The 23,423-nt window shown below is 44.3% G+C and overlaps 1 long non-coding RNA gene across 1 annotated transcript; it reads right to left on the reverse strand.

The window, feature by feature from the left end:
• Positions 1 to 88: 88 nt before the first annotated feature.
• LOC148686149 (uncharacterized) lies at positions 89 to 22,938 on the reverse strand. Its single transcript, XR_015948833.1, has 6 exons — positions 22,816 to 22,938; positions 21,493 to 21,552; positions 16,438 to 16,591; positions 8,643 to 8,775; positions 6,440 to 6,553; positions 89 to 3,136 (listed from the first exon to the last, which is right to left on the reverse strand). It is a non-coding gene; the product is annotated as an uncharacterized LOC148686149 (long non-coding RNA).
• Between the last annotated feature and the right edge of the window lie 485 nt (positions 22,939 to 23,423).

Consider the following 23,423-nt stretch of genomic DNA (forward strand, 5'->3'; position numbering starts at 1 on the left):
TCTTTGTTTTGTAAAGCATTTGACATCAGCCATTCAAATTCAATAAATCTGTGGATGCAAAGGGCATTCTACTTCCACAGGTTATCAGCATCTATAAGCAGCCTAATTTATTTTATTTTCTGTTCTAATCAGGAAGGAGACCCAAAAGCAATCCTGGTTGATTCAAAGGCAATAAGTTCATTTGATGTAATAGCCTGTGATTTTTCTCTTCTGTTGTTTACCCCAGAATTGGAGAAACAGATGGCAAGATTTTCTAGGAAGCTTAAAGCAAGAAGCCAAGCTAATACAGGAACTGCTGCTCAACTATCAAGCAGAGTAAATCCATTCTGTTGCATTGCCCCCCACCCTTGCTCTGCGCTCTGTTCCCTAATCTACAAGAACAGTTTAGCTACATAAAAAGGTAAAGCTTTCTATGGGCGAGAAGGGCATGCTTTGTTAAATCGGATGCATTTTATTTTTCCTGGAACCAAGATTTATGAAAGCAGTATGCTCATATTTCTCCATATACAGTAATTGGAGCTCATTATGCTAATTGTATTTCCATTATCACTAATTAACAATCATAGTGACCTGGCCCACAGTCTAATTTGTCTTTAATCTGTTTTTGTATAGGGAGTTTTACCCTATAATTTCAAGGTGATAATTCTATTCAGCTCAACTTTATTGAATAGAAGAATGCAATACTTTAATATTTACACTACTACAGTCCTGTCCCCATTCAGTAAATTCAAAAATAAACCAGTCAGGAATTTATGCTTTCAAGATTGCATCCAGGTTTATGCTGTTGTTTGGTCCGAAAATTCTTACAGTCCTTGCAAGTCATTAAAAAGAAAATTACACATACACACACCCGCATTTGTTTACCATCATGCAGGTCCTTTCAGTCTGCAAGCTATTTTCATAAAAATAAAATGTGACGATCCATTTATAATATTTCGATTTACAAGAACATACTCATTGTCTTTCAAAATAAAACAAGGTAGTAATACTTTTTTAAAAGAAAAAAGAAAAGTTATATAGCTAGTAAATGCCGATTTTTAGAAATAGGAGGAAGTATACAATTTTCACCCAGGGTCAGTGGTGCTTTCCCCTGGCGCTACCATTTCTCAGAATTTTCCTATTATTAAAACTCCATCAAATTCCCTTTACATGTAATGCTTTATAAATTGGTAAACTGAAAGGCAATGGGACTCACGTTGACCGTAACTAACTTCTTGGGTTGGTTTCAGCAAGAGTCATTCAGTGTTAACTTTCTCACACAGTGTTTAAATGTTCTTGAATTGCCCATCACACCATTCACTGTACTGTACAGCCACCTTCAAAGCCTAGTTTCTTGCTACCCCACACAGCTGTGTGGCTGCTACATTTAATAAACAAAGAAAACACTTTATATCCAGTACCTGGAATGTGCTCCCAGGGTCGCGAGGTAATGGTAGTCTCTGTTTGATCTTGTGGAAGCTGGCTCTGAACCTGCCCAGTTCCCTGGATTTGACAAGGACAATGCTGTTATAGCCAGCTTACTGTGGATGCGGATGGCGCTGTGGTGTAAACCACTGAGCCTTGGGGCTTGCAGATCGAAAGGTCGGCGGTTCGAATCCCCATGACGGGGTGAGCTCCCGTTGCTTGGTCCCAGCTCCTGCCAACTTGGCAGTTCGAAAGCACGTCAAAGTGCAAGTAGATAAAAAGGTACCACTCCAGCAGGAACGTAAATGGCATTTCCGTGCACTGCTCTGGTTTTGACCACATAACCTGCAAAAACTGTCTGTGGACAAACGCTGGCTCCCTCGGCCTATAGAGCAAGATGAGCGCGCAACCCCAGAGTCGTCCGCGACTGGACTTAACTGTCAGGGGTCCTTTACCTTTACCTTTTACTGTGGATATCTGGATTCAGCCAAGAAATATGATAGCTTCAGCCAATACAGGACACCTACTAATGCTAGGCACATACAAAAACACCTGTGCATGGATGCTAGTTCTATCTGCCAGTATGTTTTCAGGTCCAATGAGCTTCTCTCCTGGTAAGGATCCCATCTGACCAATCTTGGAGAACTTTTTGAACATACTGTCAAGCTTTAGTTACATTGGCCCCAGTCGCATGTGCAACTTGCCACACACAACAGTTAGTGCCTCTGGTTGGGGGAGTCCATTCCCAATATAATGCTTTTTTTCTTAAAAAATGTTTAGAGGTGTGGCACTGTGGGTTAAACCACTGAGCCTAGGGCTTGCTGATCAGAAGGTCAGCGGTTCGAATCCCTGTGACGGGGTGAGCTCCCATTGCTCGGTCTCAGCTCCTGTCAACCTAGCAGTTCGAAAGCACGTCAAAGTGCAAGTAGATAAATAGGTACCGCTCCGGCGGGAAGGTAAACGGCGTTTCCCTGTGCTGCTCTGGTTCGCCGGAAGCAGCTTTGTCATGCTGGCCACATGACCTGGAAGCTGTACGCCGGCTCCCTCGGCCAATAATGCGAGATGAGCGCCGCAACCCCAGAGTCGGTCATGACTGGACCTAATGGTCAGGGGTCCCTTTACCTTTACCTTTTTACTCTCATTTTCCTACTCATATTGAAATACTGCCCCTCAATGAGGCCAAACTTAGATTCACAAAATGTTTAAGGGTATGCGTACCCCCAGAAAAAAAGCACTGCCCATCTGGGTCAGGAGAGGAAGAAGAAGAGTTTGGACTTGATATCCTGCCTTTCACTCCCCTTAAGGAGTCTCAAAGCGGCTAACAATCTCCTTTCCATTCCTCCACAACAACAAACACTCTGTGAGGTGAGTGAGGCCGAGAGACATCAGAGAAGTGTGACTAGCCCAAGCTCACATGTGGAGGAGCAGGGAATCAAACCCGGTTCACCAGATTATGAGTCCACTGCTCTTAACCTACTCTCACACTACACTGGCTCTCATCCAGCCACATCAGTCAGACCTAGATGAGCATCACACTCAGATGAAGATGCACATACAGATAATTTCTATATGGAATTTCTAAATCAAGGTAAGCAAGTTTCTGGTTGTTGCTGTTGTGAGTTGCTGTTGTTGTTGTTGTTGCTGCTGCTGCTGCTGCTGCTGCTGCTGCTGCTGCTGCTGTTAACCAATGTTTTAAAGGTTACAAGATGCTCTGAGACCTATTGGGAAGATGCTGGGGTGGGGGAATGAAAGAAATAAAGGCATTACTTTCTATGTGCCGAAAAGTGCAACATTTGAAGGTCTAGGAGGGGAATGGGTTGCAGAGCAAATTGTACCTGAGATGTAAGGGCTATGCTGCTGAATATCTCCACAGCCCTTTCTGCCCTGGAATGTGCAACATTTCCCTTATTTAGAAATGACCTCCTCCTTCTGCGCGACCCTTCCTGCCAGTTTTGTATAGAGAAGCACTTTTGACACTGTCAGGGTCAGGGCCAATTTCAGCTGCCTTTGACGGCCGGAGCTCTTGCCCCACAAGGCTAGCTGCTACACCTCCTTCACGAGGAACATTAAATCAGAGAGTGCCACCACCTAATCAACAAAAATAATCTTAATCAATGCTCTCACCGTCTGGCTTTTCCTAGCATTTCTAACTCCCTGTTGATGTTTCCCATCTTCCCTTCTGCTCTACCAGATGGTGGAGGCTCCAGCCTTTTTATTATCCACCCCTGACCATGACACTTCACACAGCCCAAAGATCTTCATATCGTATCCCTGGAGTGCTCCCATCAGCATCTCTGTCCTGCATTGATGCATCTTTACATTTCCCGCATCCTGCACTAATGACCCTCTTCCTTTTCCATTATCTTGATATTTTCTATATTAATTGCTCTGTCAGGTTTATCTACTGCTAACTGTATGTAACTGTTACTCTGTATACCCTAACAATCAAATCTGGGGTGATAAGAGGCCAGGGAAATTTCAAGGCAGGGGCAGCTTAGGAACTGTTTGAACCTTTTTTATTATTATTTTGTAAATGCTTTGGTAATTCAGGAAAGTGTATATATTTTTTTCAGATTTTATAATAATTAAGCTGAATGATGGTAGTCATCCCATCATGGCAGGCAGAAAAGCCAATGACTTCAACAAGCTATTCCACTCCCAGATCAAATGGCATAGAAATTTTGCAAGGGAAATGGTAGCAACAAAGAGTTTAACTTAATTCTACAAACAATGCAGTGTATGTTTGTTTGTTTGTGTTTATTTTGCTACAGGACCTCTGCAAACCGGGGTTTGCAATTGGAGAGGAAACCTGGGGCCAAATATTAATAACAAAGGTCATATCGAATGCAGTACACATCAGAGCTGAAAGAAAGCTGAATATCTCAATTGCAAGCAAAATGTATCTGTCACTGAGAAGATAGGTATGCTAAGCCTATTACCATTTTTCTGCAATATGTGACAGAGCTGAAAATCACAATGTGGAGAAATTTTATCATGAAGGATTTTCAATTTGTTCTTAGGGAAGGAGGCAGTAAGCATCCTTTTATCGTTAATGGCTACAGAATGCAAATCTTGTATCCAGATAGGGGAAATTGCCTTCGGAATGGATTTTTCCTCTTTAGCACCAAGTACTAGAATGTTGTTGTTTTTTTTGCCCTCCTGTTAAAAAGAAGCAATGTAGATTGGCAACTATTTTGTTCATCACATTGGTTGGTATTTTGAGTCTATGACATTCCAGAATGCCCGCGGTGCCAATCTGTCAACGAAAAGATAGGAAATCTGACCCAGACAAGTAGAAATATATCCAGAGTTGTTGCAGGAAGCCGCTTTCATTCCTGGACTGCATTCGCATGGTAGTTTATTCCATGTTCACAACTTTTCCCTAGCTGTTAAGCTCTGTATTATATTTGAGCTTTCGTGTGACATAAAAGCACTATAGTGCAAATTTAACGTTCATTTCTGCATTATTTGGCATCAGAAAAAATCCATTTGCAAATGATATAGGAATAACCTGCACAGTGGAGAAAGAAGGGGCGTGCGGTGGGTGCGGGCCACCCTGGGTGTCATCACTGAGGGGGGTGACTGCGGGGCCTGCCCTGCAGCGCGCCCGAGCCACACGTCTCTCCTGGGGAGTGGCGTGATTGTTCGGGCACCTGCAGGCTCCGCGCTGCCCGAAATGGCAACGTGGGGCTTGCGGACTCTGTGGAGCTTCCGCACAGTGTGCTCTGCCCCTGCTTGCCCCGCCCCATGGCCGGCTTGCCCCGCCCCAGGGCGCAGGGCATTTGCGCCGGCCAGGGCAACTGAGTAGCTAGCTATGCCACTGAACCTGCAACACCCATTCAGTGTTGTAAGGCTCCAAGAAATGGTGGAGCAGGCTTCCTTACCCCTCCTTTTGGGGTGTGGCTTAGGGAAGGGCTTCCCACACCCACATTAGCCACCTACAGTCATCCTGCAGCTCCTTTTGTGCATATTCATTGAATAAATGTGACCCATGTTTAACCCCATCAAGTTTGAAGATGAAGATGTTTGTTCTTAAAAAAGGTCATATCTTTGGCTGCCCACAGCATAATTACTGATATTGGACCATCAGGGGCATCCATTAGGTATATGCTAGGGAACCAGGTGGAGCTGTGGGTTAAACCACAGAGTTTAGGGCTTGCTGATCAGAAGGTCGGTGGTTCAAATCCCTGCAATGTGGTGAGCTCCCGTTGCTCGGTCTTAGCTCCTGCCCACCGCTCCGGCGGGAAGGTAAACGGCGTTTCCGTGTGCTGCTCTGGTTCGCCAGAAGCAGCTTTGTCATGCTGGCCCCATGACCCGGAAGCTGTCTGCGGACAAACACTGGCTCCCTCGGCCTATAGAGCAAGATGAGCACCACAACCCGAGTCGGACACAACTGGACCTGATGGTCAGGGGCCCCTTTACCTTTAGGACAGGCATAGGCAAACTCAGCCCTCCAGATGTTTTGGGACTACAGTTCCCATCATCCCTGACCACTGCTCCTGTAAGCTAGGGATCATGGGAGTTGTAGGCCAAAAAACATCTGGAGGGCCGAGTTTGCCTATGCCTGTGCTAGGAAGCAGGCTGGCTCATGTGAAGGTGAGATTTATTTGTTCTTATTTGGTGACACACACACACACACCTTTTTTCGCACAATATTTTGTTTTTTTGGGGGGGGGGAACAGAAAGCCTTGGTATATGAAGTATCTCTTTGTTTTATAACAATGAAGGCACAGAATACAATGCCCCATGTCAATGCTTCCCATTTAGTCAGCTTTAAGAATTGGATCAAATATAACAAGACTTCTGCCACCTCTCAAATGTTGGCGCGTTGCATTTCTGTAGACCTGCAAGCATACCTATTTTATCCATCCTCTCCGGGATTTTGGAAGAGCCTCAATAAAGCCATTAAAATGGCAGATTTGACATTGACTCTGAGGAAAACCAACCAGCTTGTTCTGCTATTGCTCTTCAAAGATTTATTGAAACAAATTAAAGCCAATCCTACCGATAGCAGAGTCGACTTCAGTTTACTTACCAAGGTTGTTATGTTTAATTCTTCTCCTGCCCAGGACAGCATTTAAGCTGTAAAAATACAATATATCATCTCATGGGCAGTCATGTTTTCTGGAAATCTTTCAAAAGAAGGATGCTGTCTCAAGCAAGAGAGAGAGAGAGATTAATTTCTCAGTATTTACCTTTTAGGAGTTTAACTGTGAACCCATTCCATTTTTGCACAGGGATTTTTGATAGGCAACCTCAGTGCCCCACACATTTACTGAATACAACCTCTTAGGATACCATATAAACAGTTCTTGTTTGTATCATTTGGTGGGGAAGGGAGAAAGAGATTTTTAAAAACAAACAAACAAATAATAATAATAATAATAAATTGGTATTGATATTGCTAATTAAGAATTAGGTACATTTTATGAAACTTTATTTTTATAACATGATCCTAAGGACAATAGTGCGGGGGTGGACTTGATATGGTTCGTTTGGGTTTTTTACTTGATCTTTCATCACTTGATGATTCTCAGCACATGAACTATCTATACTGAAAAATTATGTTTTGGGATTCATACTGAGTGATGCAAAAGTTGTATCTGTCCATGCATTCAATTTATTTTAATTTATTTATATTTAAATTGCCAAAGTAGCATACTAAGACAAAACATTGCTCTGATAAGGAATGTTATTTGCTATCTTGCTATTGCACATAACACACCTGCCATAAGTGATAAGGAACCCAAACTAGTCCAGCAATGGTTTTGGGTCACATTTATCCCCTTTTCCATCTATCTAGATCAGGGGATGGCAACCTAAGGCCCGGGGGCCAGATCCAGCCCAATTGCCTTCTAAATCCAGCCCGCGGATGGTCTGTGAATCAGTGTGTTTTCACATGAGTAGAATGTGTCATTTTATTTAAAATGCATCTCCGGGTTATTTGTGGGGCCTGCCTGGTGTTTTTATGTGAGTAGAATGTGTGCTTTTATTTAAAATGCAGCTCTGGGTTATTTGTGCGGCAGAGTAATTCATTCATATGTTTTTTCAAAATATAGTCCGGCCCCCCCACAAGGTCTGAGGGACAATAGACCAGCCTCCTGCTGAAAAAGTTTCAGAATCTAGATCTAGATTCATCACATGCAAAATAAATCATTCTTTTTACATTTTAATAAAAACAGTCATTCTTTTGATAGATTGCTTGCGTGTACCATAGCTGCAAAGTCTCCCGTTTTTCCAGCTTTCCCCAGCCAAAAAAACGGATTTTTTTTGTTTTTCCCCGGTTTATTCTGACGCGGCGGCCATTTTGGAACTGGGCGGAGCATGCTCAGAAGCGACTTTTGATGCCGCTCTGCCCAGTTCCAAAATGGCTGCAGCGCGACTTGTGGTGCGGCGGCCATTTTGGAACTGGGCACAGCAGCATCAAAAGTCACTTCTGAGCATGCTCCGCCCAGTTCCAAAATGGCCACCGCGCTACTTCCGGTATGCTACTTTCAGTCTGGTCCCTTATTTTTCAGAGAGGAACTTGGCAGGTATGGTGTGTACTTTTTTACACTATCATGTTTCCAGGGCTTTTTTTAGCTGGAACTCAGTTCCAGTACCTCTCGAGTGGGCACCATTGTCATTGTAAGAGAACAAGAGAGGGGTTCATGGCGAGTTCCGGCACCGCTTTATGTAGAAAAATAGCACTGCAGGTTTCCATAGCTGTGTGAGATGGGCTTTATTGCCTAGATATTTGTCCGTGTATTTTGTTTACATATTTTATATCCTATCTTTCTTCCAAGGAGCTCAAAGTGTCCACATCCCTAAATGTCTCATCACAACAACCCTGAGAGGCAGGTTGGGCTGAGATTGTGTCTGTACAAAGTCACCTAGTGAGAGAACATGGAACATAAGGAGGGGCCTTATACTGAATCACACCATTGGTCCCTCAAGCTCACTATTGACACCACAGTCCAGCAGCAGCTCTCCGGGATTTCAGTCAGAGTTCTCCCTCAGGCCTCCTTGGAGATGTCAAGGTTTGGGCCATTGGACCTTTTACATTCCACTGAACTACAGCCCTTCCTGTAGCTTTGAGACCTTTACGGTCTAGGGTGGATTTGAAGCTTAAAGTGTTATTGTGACGTATGAATCATAGAATGGCGGAGTTGGAAGGGATTCCAAGAGTCACCTAGCATAAACGTCTGCAATGCAGGAATCTTGACTAAAGCATCCCTCTGCTTAAAATCCTCTCTTACCGATGTTTAGTTGGAATCTCCTTTCTTGTAACTTGAAGCCATGGGTTCCAGTCCTACCTTCCAGAGCTTGCTTCCTTTAGATCAGGGGTCAGCAAACTTTTTCAGCAGGGGGCCGGACCACTGTCCCTCAGACCTTGTGGGGTTGGAAAAGAAAGAAAAAAGAACGAATTCCTATGCCCCACAAACAACCCAGAGATGCATTTTAAATAAAAGCACAGATTCTACTCATGTAAAAACACCAGGCAGGCCCCACAAATAACCCAGAGATGCATTTTAAATAAAAGGACACATTCCACTCATGTAAAAACACGCTGATTCCCAGACCGTCCGCAGGCCGGATTTAGAAGGCAATTGGGGCGGATCCAGCCCCTGGGCCTTAGTTTGCCTACCCATGCTTTAGATATTTGAAGATGGCTATCATATCTCCTCTTTTCCAGGTTAAACATACCCAACCCCTCTCACCACAGCACTAAAAAATCTCTATGAAGTAATGAAAATAAAGCAATTTTGCACAATGATTTCTCTCAAGCCATACATTTATAAACTCGTGAAACTCACCAGCTATCCTTTGATTCCCCCCCACCCAGCTGTAATTCACTTTGCTTAATTTATTCATTTAGCCCCTTGTATCAAAAATAGTTACTTGAACTTAAGCTAGTGTGTCACTTTCCATGCTGGAGCAACACAGGCCCAAACAGCCTCTGACAGAGGGCTGTGCCTTTTTGGCACAATGGATCCTGTTGGAACAAGCCAGAGCACACAGCTAGATAAATAACTCCATGGAGGCAGGCTGCATCCAGCCTTGAACAATCCTCAAAGGAAGTCAATGGTGTAATGACCTGAGATATTTGGGAGGAGTCATATACATAATGAATCACTTGTGAGATAGCCAGGAACACTCTGGGAGATAAAAGCAAGCTGTAAAAATATCTGAATTAGCCAGGCTTTCCTGAGCGCTTAGGATAGCGCAGTCCATCTCTCTCTCAGAAGCTGAAAATCTGGTTCAAAATGTTGCAATGGTTAGAGGTTTGCACTCACCTGCCACTTAGAATCTCAAATTTATGAGCACATGGGCATCTTCCTTTCCCACCTACAACTTTTATAAAGTAAGCAGATTCAAGTGAGCGCTATCTGAATACTCTGTTCTTTAAAACCACGGGGAACTGTTCCATCTCTGGCCAGCTCTAGAGTCTAAACACAGAATTGTGTTCATACCATCACACCCACCAACAAGGTGGCAGCACCGTCCAGTAAAATAAGTTCTTTGCTTGTTCTGCTATTAGCTATTTTGAAAACTGAAATTGATGAAGCTTGTATGTTTCTTAAAGGAGGTATACTGTTTAATTTGGAATTTTCCATGATTCCACAACTGGGGAGCCACCATGTAGAAAAACTGTGTATGCATCACTGTCCAGCAGGCCAAGCCTACTGGCAAGTAATATATGCAAGCAATGGCAATCATATGGTTTTGCTTTCTACACTACCAGCAGAGGGTGCAGTGAAAGTGTAGCAGCAACATGGTAGCAACTAGACCAAATGAGTGACCCGTGTGGTTTCTGCTTCCCTAGGCTCTCAGAGCATTGACATGGAGCTACAACCACAAGGGAGAGTGTGCTTTAGTGAATCGTGTCACAGTTGTTGTTGTTTAGTGAATCGTGTCACAGTTGTTCATTATTTTGATCCACAGCTTCACCCTTCTGGAAGACTAAGTATAGTTCATAAATTCAAGGTATTTTCCTGTTTTGTTTATGACAGAGAGAGAGAGAGAGAGAGAGAGAGAGAGAGAGAGAGAGAGAGAGAGAGAGAGAGAGAGAGTTGTTGTTTAGTCGTTTAGTCGTGTCTGACTCTTGATGACCCCATGGACCAGAGCACGCCAGGCACTCCTGTCTTGCACTGCCTCCCGCACTTTGGGCAAACTCATGTTCGTAGCTTCGAGAACACTGTCCAACCATCTCGTCCTCTGTCGTCCCCTTCTCCTAGTGCCCTCCATCTTTCCCAAAACCAGGGTCTTTTCCAGTGAGTCTTCTCTTCTCATGAGGTGGCCAAAGTATTGGAGCCTCAGCTTCCAGTGAGCACTCAGGCCTGATTTCCTTCAGAATTGATAGGTTTGATCTTCTTGGGACTCTTAAGACTCTCCTCCAGCACCATAATTCAAAAGCATCAATTCTTCGGCGATGAGCCTTCTTTATGGTTCAGCTCTCACTTCCATACATCACTACTGGGAAAACCATAGCTTTAACTATACAGACCTTTGTCAGCAAGGTGATGTCTCTGCTTTTTAAGATGCTGTCTAGGTTTGTCATTGCTTTTCTCCCAAGAAGGAGGCGTCTTTTAATTTCGTGACTGTCATCACCATCTGCAGTGATCATGGAACCCAAGAAAGTAAAATCTCTCACTGCCTCCATTTCTTCCCCTTCTGTTTGCCAGTGATGGGATCAGCGGCCATGATCTTAGTTTTTTTTATGTTCAGACCATATTTTGCGCTCTCCTCTTTCACCCTCATTAAAAAGTTTTTCAATTCCTCCTCACTTTCTGCCATCAAGGCTGTGTCATCAGCATATCTGAGAGGTTGTTGATATTTCTTCCGGCAATCTTAATTCCATCACAGTGGTAACAGTGGTAACATATAAATCAGGTTGGATAAAGAGTTATCAGATAAAAGTACAGGCCTAACTGAATGTGCCCAAGATTGCATCACTTTTTTAAATAAAGCATTAAATTTTAATTCACAGAAGATCAAGTTGTCTATTGAATTTAGTTTTGTCTGATAATCTTGACGTACATCAGTATATTTCTGATTCTGTGAGCTCAGAAAGGAAAATGATTCTCCTGTGAAAGAAAGGCATTGCCTTAATTAATAGCCAATATCCAGTCCTTTGTAATTGGATATGGACTTCTTCCCATGTCTTTAGGGGGCATGTTAATTTGAGCTCTTTCTGTAGCACAGTTTTATGTTGCAGTCCCTATCCTGTTTGTTCTTCCTGGAGTCCCTCCCCTCCCTCCATCAAATTCATGAATCATGCTGGTTTTACCCATGGCCTTTCTTTGGGTTAGTTACATTTTTCATTAAGAGTCATGAAATATCCCTTGAATTGATAGCATTTATAATTCAGAAAAGATTTGCATGTCATTCCTGCACTCTTAGCACATACAAAAACTGACGTTTATGAGCTTTAAGCCTTGTTTGAAATGCAAACAGAGCCTAAGTTCTGCATTCTCAATGGAAGCTCTGAGACCAGCAATAAATAAAACAGGGGTGGGGGGTGGGAAGAGTGGGTGTGTAAGTGAGTTGTGGACTTCCAGCATCTAAAGGGGACACGTGCATTTGCAAGTAGTGAGGTTCATGAGCACTTTCTGCATCTGGAGCTCTTGCATGCCGCTATGGGGGACATGTAAGAAAGAGTGTTTAAGCCCTCCGCCTTGCTTACCAGACTCTGAGAGAGTCGTGCAAAGACTCTGGAGGCAGGGATGGTTCTGGGGGGGTCATTCTGTGTTTGTACTATTTTGCCTTTACACACAACCCCCAGAAACATAACCCTCTCATATGTTGCGGTCGCACCATGTTCCTGAAACATCTGTTTGGCACTGGACATTGCACAGTCCTCTGTTCTGATCCATTCCTAAAAATGCAGCTCTAATACCCAGCTCTACCTCTCTTTCAAATCAGAACCAGTGAAGGCAGTGGAGGTCCTGTGTGAGTGCCTGGAGGTGGTTGGAGGATGGCTGGCGGCTAACAGATTGAGGTTGAATCCTGACAAGACAGAAGTACAGAAGTGTGGAGGATTCCCTGGTTCTGAATGGGGTAACGGTGCCCCTGAAGGACCAGGTGCGCAGCCTGGGAGTCATTTTGGACTCACAGCTGTCCATGGAGGCGCAGGTCAATTCTGTTATCCAAGGCAGCTGTCTATCAGCTCCATCTGGTACGCAGGCTGAGACACTACCTGCCTGCAGACTGTCTAGCCAGAGTGGTGCATGCTCTAGTTATCTCCCGCTTGGACTACTGCAATGCACTCTACGTGGGGCTACCTTTGAAGGTGACTCGGAAACTACAACTAATCCAGAATGCGGCAGCTAGACTGGTGACTGGGAGTGGCCGCCGAGACCACATAACACCGGTCTTGAAAGATCTACATTGGCTCCCAGTACGTTTCCGAGCACAATTCAAAGTGTTGGTGCTGAGCTTTAAAGCCCTAAATGGCCTCGGTCCAGTATACCCGTAGGAGCGTCTCCACCTCCATCATTCTGCCTGGACACTGAGGTCCAGCACCGAGGGCCTTCTGGCGGTTCCCTCGTTGCGAGAAGCCAAGTTGCAGGGAACTAGGCAGAGGGCCTTCTCGGTGGTGGCGCCTGCCCTGTGGAACGCCCTCCCAACAGATGTCAAAGGCTTTTAATGTTTAATAGATTACTGTGTTTTATTTTTCAGTTGGAAGCCGCCCAGAGTGGCTGGGGAAGCCCAGCCAGATGGGCGGGGTATAAATAAATTATTTATTCATTTATTTATTTATTTATTTATTGTTATTATTATTATTATGAATTGAGGAAGCTGATCGTCTGGAGTGGGGCAGAGGGGAAGCCAAACAATTATACATATTTTCTCATGACCGTTGTCCAATGTGTCATCATAAATAATTCTTGTACCTGTGGCTTCATGCCATAATGGACTTTCAAAGCAGGTCTATTAAACAACTGGGGAGCCCACAGACATTTCTTCCAGTCCTTTGCTTACGAAGAATTAAGATAACTTTCAGCTAGAGCTACTTGTGCTCTGAGATGAGATAAGGAAGTCTCGAGGGTTTCTAGCGATCCGTTTCATGTTCTCTACCCACGCATTAACAACTTGTTTGAACAATGTGGGATATTTGATAGTTTCCTTGTTAAAGTAAATGTTTCCATTGCACCCATGGAAAGGGGTGGCTGGTACTTGATTTTATCTTTTGCTTTCCTGACATGTTTTTCTAGAGTTATGCATTCATTATAAGTAGGCTTTGATTTTGGCTCTGAAGAGCAAAGTAATATTGGGTGGGAAAGTCTGAATATAAATGGTTTGAATAGTATTTGCCAATCCCTGGTATTTTCAGGTACAGCAGGGAATTCCCCCTCTCTGAAACTCTGGAAGGCTGTTGTAAGCAACACTGAGCTACACAGACAGACGGTTGTTGTAAGCAATATTGAGCTATATGGACAGGTAGTTCCTATGTTCCCGGTTTAATAGAATATGTGATTAAATTGTTTATCATAGCATCACCACCATTCAATTGTTTCAATAGTTGTACATATAAATTGTACATTTTTAATGACGTCTTCCTTTCGTTACAAATGACTGTGGTTGTGTATGGCAACCAATAAAAGTTTTTAATAGTTTGATCATATTATATAGGACTTCTCAGACACATCCTCATTGATTTCAGCGGGACTTACTCGCAGGTAAGTGTGTGTAGTCTAGGATTTCAATCTAAGCAAAGGTTGGTTTTTAAATTACTCCCCCCTCCCCCTCCGGTAGTAATACAATGGAAATGGGAGCAGAAGTGCTCTCTTTGGCAATTTCAGAATGGCTATATTATTACTTACGATTTTTTTAAAAAAAGCTTTTTAATAACAAATAAAAGAGCCAGATCTGATTTCACAAAAAGTAAGCATTAAATGGGACATGTCAAACACTTGCTGTATATATCTAGAGGCCTCATGTTGTCACCTACAGAAGCACACCAGCTGCTAGGGTCATATGTAGAAGCCACTTCTAATGCACCACAGCACATAGCTGCCAAGTCTCCTGTTTATCATGGGAAACCCCCGGATTTTAATCCATTTCCCACTGTTATCTCGAATAGAAAAAAAATCCCGTAAATTCCCCGATTTCCTACCTGCCAGGGAGGCTCCTTCTGCGCATGTCTGGACAAAGGCCTTTGGTCAAAGGCCTGGAAACGATGCCTTATGAGGAACGGCTTAGGGAGCTGGGTATGTTTAGCCTGGAGAAGAGAAGGTTAAGGGGTGATATGATAACCATGTTCAAATATATAAAAGGATGTCATATAAAGGAGGGAGAAAGGTTGTTTTCTGCTGCTCCAGAGAAGCGGACACGGAGCAACGGATTCAAACTACAAGAAAGAAAATTCCACCTAAACATTAGGAAGAACTTCCTGACAGTAAGAGCTGTTCGGCAGTGGAATTTGCTGCCAAGGAGTGTGGTGGAGTCTCCTTCTTTGGAGGTCTTTAAGCAGAGGCTTGACAGCCATCTGTCAGGAATGCTTTGATGGTGTTTCCTGCTTGGCAGGGGGTTGGACTGGATGGCCCTTGTGGTCTCTTCCAACTCTATGATTCTATGATTCTATTCTGTCTGGACATGTGCAGAACCGATTTCGGGTGCCGCTCTGCCCATGTCTGGGCACCGGAAATCAGGCAGCGCCGGCACCAGATGTTGCTTCTACGCATGTCCAGACATGCATACAAGCCACTTCCGGTGCCGCGCTGCTGCTGATCCCGGATTTTTCAGTGGGAGTCTTGGCAGCTATGACACAGCATCAAGAGCCTCATGATGCCAGAAGCTTTGAAAAGGAAGTACAGCAGAGTTCATTCTCATTGCCCTGTTGGATGAGCAGGAAGGGTGGGAGTACGGAAGGGCCCATTGCTAAGGTAAGGTGGCTTTGGAGGGGTGGGGGCATCTCTCCAAAGTGTGGGCTGCGATTATAGCCAGTGGCCCTGTCTTTTACTTTCAAGAGCCTCTTTTCGTAGGGCCCTAAGCATACATTTAAAACATGACAACTGTATTTTATTGTTAGGTTACATTTTATACAGTTTTGACCCACCATGGGACACCTTGTGATGATACATTTTATGTTCTTTCAGTAATTCTTTTCACTCCTCAGGGTTCATTGCATTTCTGAGAGCAAGATTCACAGAAGATTCACACAACCATCTAATCAATAGAAACAGCTTCACATGTGAACCATCCCTTGCTTGAAGCAGGAGATGAAGAGAAATGAAAACCCCAAAACTGCATCCAGGAAGCTCATTATTACAGTTCATATTTTCAGTAAGAAACCAGATCGCTTTTCATGTTGTGGGCATGTGGGCATGCTTTCAAAAAGCAAAAACCCGGAAGATTTTGTGTACGGCTCCTTGCAAAACAAAAAGGCAAAGATATCAGCAATGGAATGCATTAGCTATAACCTCGTTTGACATCTTTTCTAACACAGACGGGGGGGGGGAATTCAGAAGAAAATGCATCAAGTGAAACAGTTAAAGGGAAGTTTCATTAATTATACTTTTAAATTGCATTATTTTAAGATTTATTAGTACAAGAAAAACCCCTAAAGTTCTGAAGAAGCATTACCATACCATGCCTGTAACTCAAGTTGTGTTTAATGAGAGGTGCTGTTGCGTCTGCCATGAGGGTTCTTGTCCAATGAGTGATGGCTGCAAAAGAGGTCACATGCATATTCATCAAATTCAGCATGCACTTGTAAACTGGTCTTAATAGGCCATGACAGGAGAAGTTGTGTCAGGCAGATGCACATGGGCTCATTCCCTCAACTGGCATATATAGGTATTAATGCCCTGGTATCCACAGATGAAATATTAGCTTGCTAAAAACCATCAATTGCTGGCGCTTGGTGGCAACTAAACAAGAGCGACGACTCCCTCTGCAAAAGGTGTGCGGCCAGAAGTGACTTATTACGAGAGGAGAATAATATAAAATGATACAGTAAAGTTTCCACTTTGCACTGTTATTTATCGCAAATGAAAAAAATGAAGGAAAAATCAGGTTCGCTGATTCAGGATACATACCCAACCTTACCTGAAGATGACAGGGAGTGAACATGGAATCGTTGGCACGCAAAGCATGCACAGCCACACTCCTCCCCCCTGGGATGCTATCGCCTTTATATCATGTTTGAAAACTTCCCAGAGGCTTCTGGCTGGTCACTGTTAGACCCAGGATGTTCAGCTAGCTAGATTTGGAAAAAAACACAAAAGGTTCTTTTAATAATACCTGCTTAACACTTTAATTGATAAAAGCAGTAGGGTTGGTTCATACCTGATTTACTGATTTACTGATATATCGTAAAAGTGTATAATTATTCAGAAAATGTAAAAGAAAACCTTTCAAAATGCAAAAGGGGATTATGCAGGTGTTACTTGACTGAAAGGGACCCAGGTGGTGCTGTGGGTTAAACCACTGAGCCTAGGGCTTGCTGATCAGAAGGTTCGAATCCCTGTGACAGGGTGAGCTCCCGTTGCTTGGTCCCAGCTCCTGCCAACCTAGCAGTTCGAAAGCACATCAAAATGCAAGTAGATAGATAGGAACCGCTACAGCGGGAAGGTAAACGGCGTTTCCATGTGCTGCTCTGGTTTGCCAGAAGCGGCTTTGTCATGCTGGCCACATGACCTGGAAGCTGTACGCCGGCTCCCTCGGCCAATAATGCAAGAGATGAGCGTGCAACCCCAGAGTCAGTCACGACTGGACCTAATGGTCAGGAGCCCCTTTACCTTACTTGACTGAAAGCCTGCAAGTTATTTTTGACCAATAGGAGATGGGAGTGTTATTAATAAATTATTGTTGTTGTTATTATTAACTTTATTACAGTATTAGCATTTATTACCGGTATTAGCCTCAATCACCCACCCTTCACTTTATGATCCCAGGGCAAGATAAAAACAATTTAAAATACAATGTTAAAAACAAATTAAATATATACATGTCAAGTGTCAAAGGTCAGGGTAAAAAGTTGACTAGGGCATAACTAGAGCAGCAGAATGTTGCCAGGGTCAGATCCTGTCACATGACATGTCTTCTCAAGGGCAAACAGAAGTGTCGTCGTCGTCGTCGTCCCCCCAGCAAAAAAAAGTTAAGGATATTTATGTCAGCTTCTGTAATTTTCAGTAATGTGAGGTTTTCTGTACATAAGAGGATCTGTATTTGGTTCACCTTGCTTTATTGATTTTTTGAAGGGAAGTTGTTTTGTGTTACATGGCTTCAAAGGGGGGAAGAAAAGTCAAATTTACTTAGATGACATTGCGACTTGTTTAGGATTCAGGATTTAGTGATTTCATACTCAGAAAGGGCGCTAACAGCAACAGAATTTCCTATGGTTTAAAATAATATTTCCACATTCTTTCAAAGTTGCAAGAATATGTTCGAAGATGCATAACCACATAAAAACAGTAATTTAGTTTGAAAAGCTGGTAATAACAAAAAAAACCAGAAAACCAGATTGACAAAAATATATCATTTGTTACTTACATATGGTATAGAACAAGAACAAATTAAGGAATACATGGTTAGATGGGCTCAGGCTATCTGAGAAAATATACCAATGGGTGGATGGGAATAATTATGGCTGACAGCAGTATATTCTCTCTAAACTCGTGAGTTAAAGAAAATTGCTACAAAATAATGAGCAGGTTTTATATCACACCCACAAAGGTAAATAATATCAATTTTGAAAATGCTTTGTTCTTACTGGAACTGCCAAAAAGGAAAGGGCAGGTTTTATCCAATGTGGTGGAAATGTTCTATGGCAAAAAAAATACTGGGTGTTGGGGGATGAAAGCAGGTTCAAAGAATTTTGGGTGATGGTCTTCCATTTGTTGACCACTGCAAGAAATTTATATGCAGGGAAGTGGAAATCAACTACAGTACAATACATCAGGGGTCAGCAAACTTTTTCAGCAGGGGGCCAGTCCATTGTACCTCAGACCTTGTGGGGGGGCCAGACTATATTTTGGGGGGAAAAAACATATGAATGAATTCCTATGGCCCACAAATAACCCAGAGATAAATAAAAGCACACATTCTACTCATGTAAAAACACGCTGATTCCTGGACCGTCCGTGGGCCAGATTTAGAAGGCGATTGGCCCAGATCTGGCCCCCGGGGCCTTAGTTTGCCTACCCATGCAATACATCAAAGATTACTCACAAAATCTTCTTGATAAACTACAATTGCTGGGATAGCTCAGTCAGCAGAGCGTGTGACTCTGAATATCAGGGGTTCGAGATTAAGGGGTTCCAATCTCAGGGGTTTGAGATTAATGTGGGGTTCCAGCCCCACATTGGTCAAAAGCTTCCTGTAATGCAATGGGGTTGGGCTAGACGACCCTTGTGGTTCTTTCCAACTCTCTGATTCTAAGGTATGGATCATTGATTCAAATTTCCTCCCTCAGTTAATAGGTACTGATAAGTATGAACACCATAACTTAGAGCTTTCGTTGTTTTGAATCATCTTCCAATTTTCTTCTAGACATTTTGGAAACATTTGTCTTCCTCAAATGTCATATCCAGATCCTAGCTCAGGACAGTGTGTGTGTGTGTGTGTGTGTGTGTGTGTGTGTGTGTGTGTGTGTTGTGCAGTTTGCTATGCATTTAGCTCACTTAACAGAAAACATTACAGGGGGGGTCTCAAATGAAGTGTTGACTAGGATCTTAAAGCAGTATGTTTACATTATGTAAAAGAGTCTCCATAGCTTTCAGGCAAAGTGGACCTTATTGTAAAAATTAATCTAGCAAGTGAAAATATTTCTGTCAGAAGGAACAATAATATTTCATGGCGGAGGCAATTATGGGATGGGGAGGGAGGGGCAGCAGGAAAGAAACAAATGAAAGTGTTCTCAACTGTCATGCCTTGCTCCCCAGGAGGGCAAAACCATTGCTTGAAAGAGCCCTCGAGACGCCACCACTTAAAGGTCAAAAAAAGGAGTTCTTTTGAGGTGACATTCAAACCTTTAATAGCTGGCAGCCAGTTTTGACAATAATAATTTTTCCCTCATTGCAGTTTACTGATCAGTTACCTGTCCATGGCAGCCTGGCTGCGGCAGTAACCCAATCTAGTTTATTTTAGGGGTGGGAGTTGAGGGTGTGCCTTTAGCCTTCCATAGCCCTATCTATAATTATGCCAACAGCGCTTCAGGTTGCATGTTAGGCCCTTGCTGAGATTAGTCATTATAATATCAGTTTACTCCCAACAGGGCTAACAGAATGGCTTTGGTAGCAGAGGTGACTCAAAGTTTAGTCATTCTTAGGGGAGGTTTACTGTCCCCTGCTGCTTTCTGTTCCACAAATTTGGCCTCTGAAATAAAGGGCATTGCCCACAAACAGTAGGGAACCCCCATATAATTGCCATGTGCAGAACTTCATTTCTGTCATGCTCTACCCTGTAGAAGGTGGAGCCAGCGAAGGGGATTTCATTCCAGAAGAACTAGATTCGTCAGCTGGACACATTTACTTGGTGACAAATGACATTTTTAGGAGGCCTCTTCGAAGTGCTGAAAAGGGCTGTCCATCTTCACGGGATGATATTAGAAGGTCCTTGGGCTAAGGCTCAGGGATGAAAAGGAAAGGACTGAAGTATGCGACTGAGACTGAGAACTGAGCTGTACCACTTTGGCCTGCCAGTAGGGACATTAAGTGCCATGAAACTCCGTGGAAAAGGAGGAGCAGAAACCAGCTAGCATGCCACGGAGAATGGCAAACTAGTACCCTCCTCCTTGGCATGTTAATTGTCAATGTGGAGTGAGTTCTTTCTATGATCATTCAGTCCTGCGGGTCTCCACATGCAGGTGTTAATGCCAAAGGCCAAATACAGTGGTACCTCGGATTAGGAACTTAATTCGTTCCGGAAGTCCATTCTTAACCTGAAATTGTCCTTAACCTAAGCTACCACTTTAGCTAATGGGGCCTCCCGCTGCCGCCACCGCGCGATTTCTGTTCTCATCCTGAAGCAAAGTTCTTAACCTGAGGTACTATTTCTGGGTTAGCGGAGTTTGTAACCTGAAGCATTTGTAACCTGAGGTACCACTGTATAGGTTTACCAGCACTGCAAGAAGAACCAGCCCATGAACTTAGAGTAAGCACTACAAAAAGGAAGGCAAAGATTTGTCTTCTGCATCCTATATAATAATATGCAAGTGTCTCTGCGTCCAGTATTCCCTGTGTCCCTATGTCCGCGCTACTGCGCATGTGCCCCACGGACACAGGGATTGGACGCAGAGACACTTCGGAGATGGGAGCTTGGCTCGGCAGGGAGACGAGCCAGGCTGAGGCGGTGAGGCAGGCATGAGGACCGCCCCCCCCAAGCCAGCCGCTCCCCTTCAATCCCCTCACAGCCGGAGCGGCCGCCTCAAGCTCCGTGCTCCCTCCTCCTCCTCCTCCAGCAGCAGCAGGAGGAGGAGCGCGACACCTCTGGCCGGGACAATGGCGGGACCCCCTCCTCCCACCTCCCGGCAGCTCCAGCTGCCCCTCGCAGTTCCTCACAGGCGGAGGGTATGGCGATGCCCCGCTCCTCGCCACTGACCTCCCCGGCGGCCCCCTCAGCTTGACGCCTGCCGCCTCGGTCCGCGTCGCCCTCCTCAGCCCGCCGCTTCCTCAGGCGCCTCAGCTGGTGTGTCCCTGCTCGGCCCCACTCGCCATCCCTCCAGCCTCCTCAGGCGGAACTGGGATTGGCGCGCCCCTCTTGGGTGCATATGGGGAGCGGGAAGCAGGGAAGCGGGAAGCAGATCCAATATAGCTGGGCCCTCGCTCGCCAACAGGCCCGCCCCTCGGGCCCGGCCACTGGGAGCCTCCGTCCCTCAGGCACCATCCGCAGCCGCTGCGAGGTAACAACAAACTGCCCCCTTTGGCCAGTTCCCCTCCGGCTGCGGAGAAAAGAAGTTACCCCCCCCTCCTCGCAACCCTGAATCTCCGGCAGCAGCGGTGGCCCACCTGACCTCCTTCCCTCCACCCCACGCGCTGCTCTCGGGTCCCGGCCTCTCTGCTTTGCACACTAAAAATAAATAAAATATGTTCTAGCGCCCGTTTATTTTAACAGGCTGGATGATACTAGTTGGTAATAATTTGTACAGGTTCAAAAACATACAGGCTATTAAGCTGCAGTTCAGCAACCATCAGTCTTCGTCAGTACCCCTTCAGGTAGTCTCTACAAAAATTAAAGAGAGAAATGCTAATGAGCCAGCGAGTTGCACCACATATAGAACAGACAATCCACTTTTCCATTTCCATTTAAAGTTTAAATCAAGGGGTGTGGTATTTGCTTTAACTCTCAGTTTTAGTTGTGTGTCACAGGGTCAGCATGGTGGGGTATACATCTGAAAAATAAATTTTAAAATTTTCCAAGGGGAAAGACCCTGGTTTTGTTCAGTGGAGACTTCAAAAGACACACAACCCAGGCATGTGCACAATCCTCAAGTCAGCCACAGCGCTAAAGACATTTCCTAGACAATGAGTCCTACTGAACACCATGAGGTTTACTTCTGAGTAAACATGCAGAGGACAGTGAAGCTTCACTGGAGGGTTTTAATCCATAAATCTCCCAAGCATCTTGTCATCTGGTGGCCATAACCAAATGAAGAACATTCCAGAATACTGAACCACTGCTGTAGCACAATCGCACAGAAGCCCTCTATCTCCCAGGACCAAACTAGACCTGATGTTAAATGTAAGTAAACACTTAATGGGCTTTAAAGATATCAGAAAAGCCTGCTGGATCAGGCCAGTGGCCCATCTGGTCCAGCCTCTTATTCACACAGTGGCTGACCTATGGGAAACATTCAAGCAGGATTCGAGCACAAGAACCCTCCTGTGGTTTCTAGCAAATGGAAATTCAGAAGCATTGCTGCCTTCAGCTGTGGAGACAGAAGAAGAGGAGGAGTCTGGATTTGATATCCTGCTTTATCACTACCCTAAGGAGTCTCAAAGCGGCTAACATTCTCCTTTCCCTTCCTCCCCCACAACAAACACTCTGTGAGGTGAGTGAGGCTGAGGGACGTCAGAGAAGTTTGACTAGCCCAAGTTCACCCAGCAGCTGCATGTGGAGGAGCGCGGAAGCGAACCCGGTTCACCAGATCACGAGTCCACCACTCATAACCACTACACCACACCGACAGAGCATAGTCATCAAGGTAAGTAGCCATCAGTAGCCCTCTCCTCCTCCATGAATTTGTCTAATCCTCTTTTAAAGCCATCCAGATTGGTGGCCACCGCAGCCTCTTGTGAGACCAAGTTAACTATGTGCTGTAGAAAGAAGGACCTTCTCTTATCTTTCCTGAATTTTCCAGCATTCAGCTTCATTGGATGCCTAGGAGTTCTGAGACAGGAAGAAAAACCTTTCTCTATCCACTTTTCCCATGCCATGCATAATTTTATCAACATCTATCACCTCATCACCTATGTCACCTCATACCTGCATTTTCTCTAAACTCAGAAGTCCAAAATGCTACAACCTTTCCTCCTAGGAGAGCTTCCGTATTCTTTCAATGAGGATCATACAGCACTCGTTGCGGGAGGTGGGAGGTAAGCAGTATCTAGGATAAGAGGAGAATAGTTTTGTTTCTCTTTTCCGTAGGAGGCAGCATTGCATTATTTTGAATTTGCTAGACATGTTGCATTTCTACGGTTTGCATTTGTGCGAGAAAATGAGCATTCTAACACTTGGTGCTGACAGAGTTAATATTAATGTGGAGTTAGGGAAGGATGTGGGATATGCCAGTAGTAACGCTGAGGGCAGCAGAGGTGACTGAAAGTTTAGAAAGCTTTAAAGAGAGTTTACTGTCTCCTGTTGCTTTTGTGTTTCAACAAAACTGCCCAGTGTAAAACCAACATTGGCCAGCAGCAGTGGGAATACATTTCAGTCACTCTTTAGCAACACTTTTATTTCCATCATACTTGACCACAGCAGGCTGCAACCCAGCAAAGAGCATTCCTTTGAGAAAGCAAGCAGACAATTCCGCGGCGGCGGATTTACTGTGTGAAAATCGGTATTTTAAGGGCTTCGAGAAAATGGAGAAGTGA

This window comes from Zootoca vivipara, chromosome 3 (genome assembly GCF_965207765.1).
Source record: "Zootoca vivipara chromosome 3, rZooViv2.hap1.1, whole genome shotgun sequence".
Taxonomy (NCBI): Eukaryota; Metazoa; Chordata; class Lepidosauria; order Squamata; family Lacertidae; genus Zootoca; species Zootoca vivipara.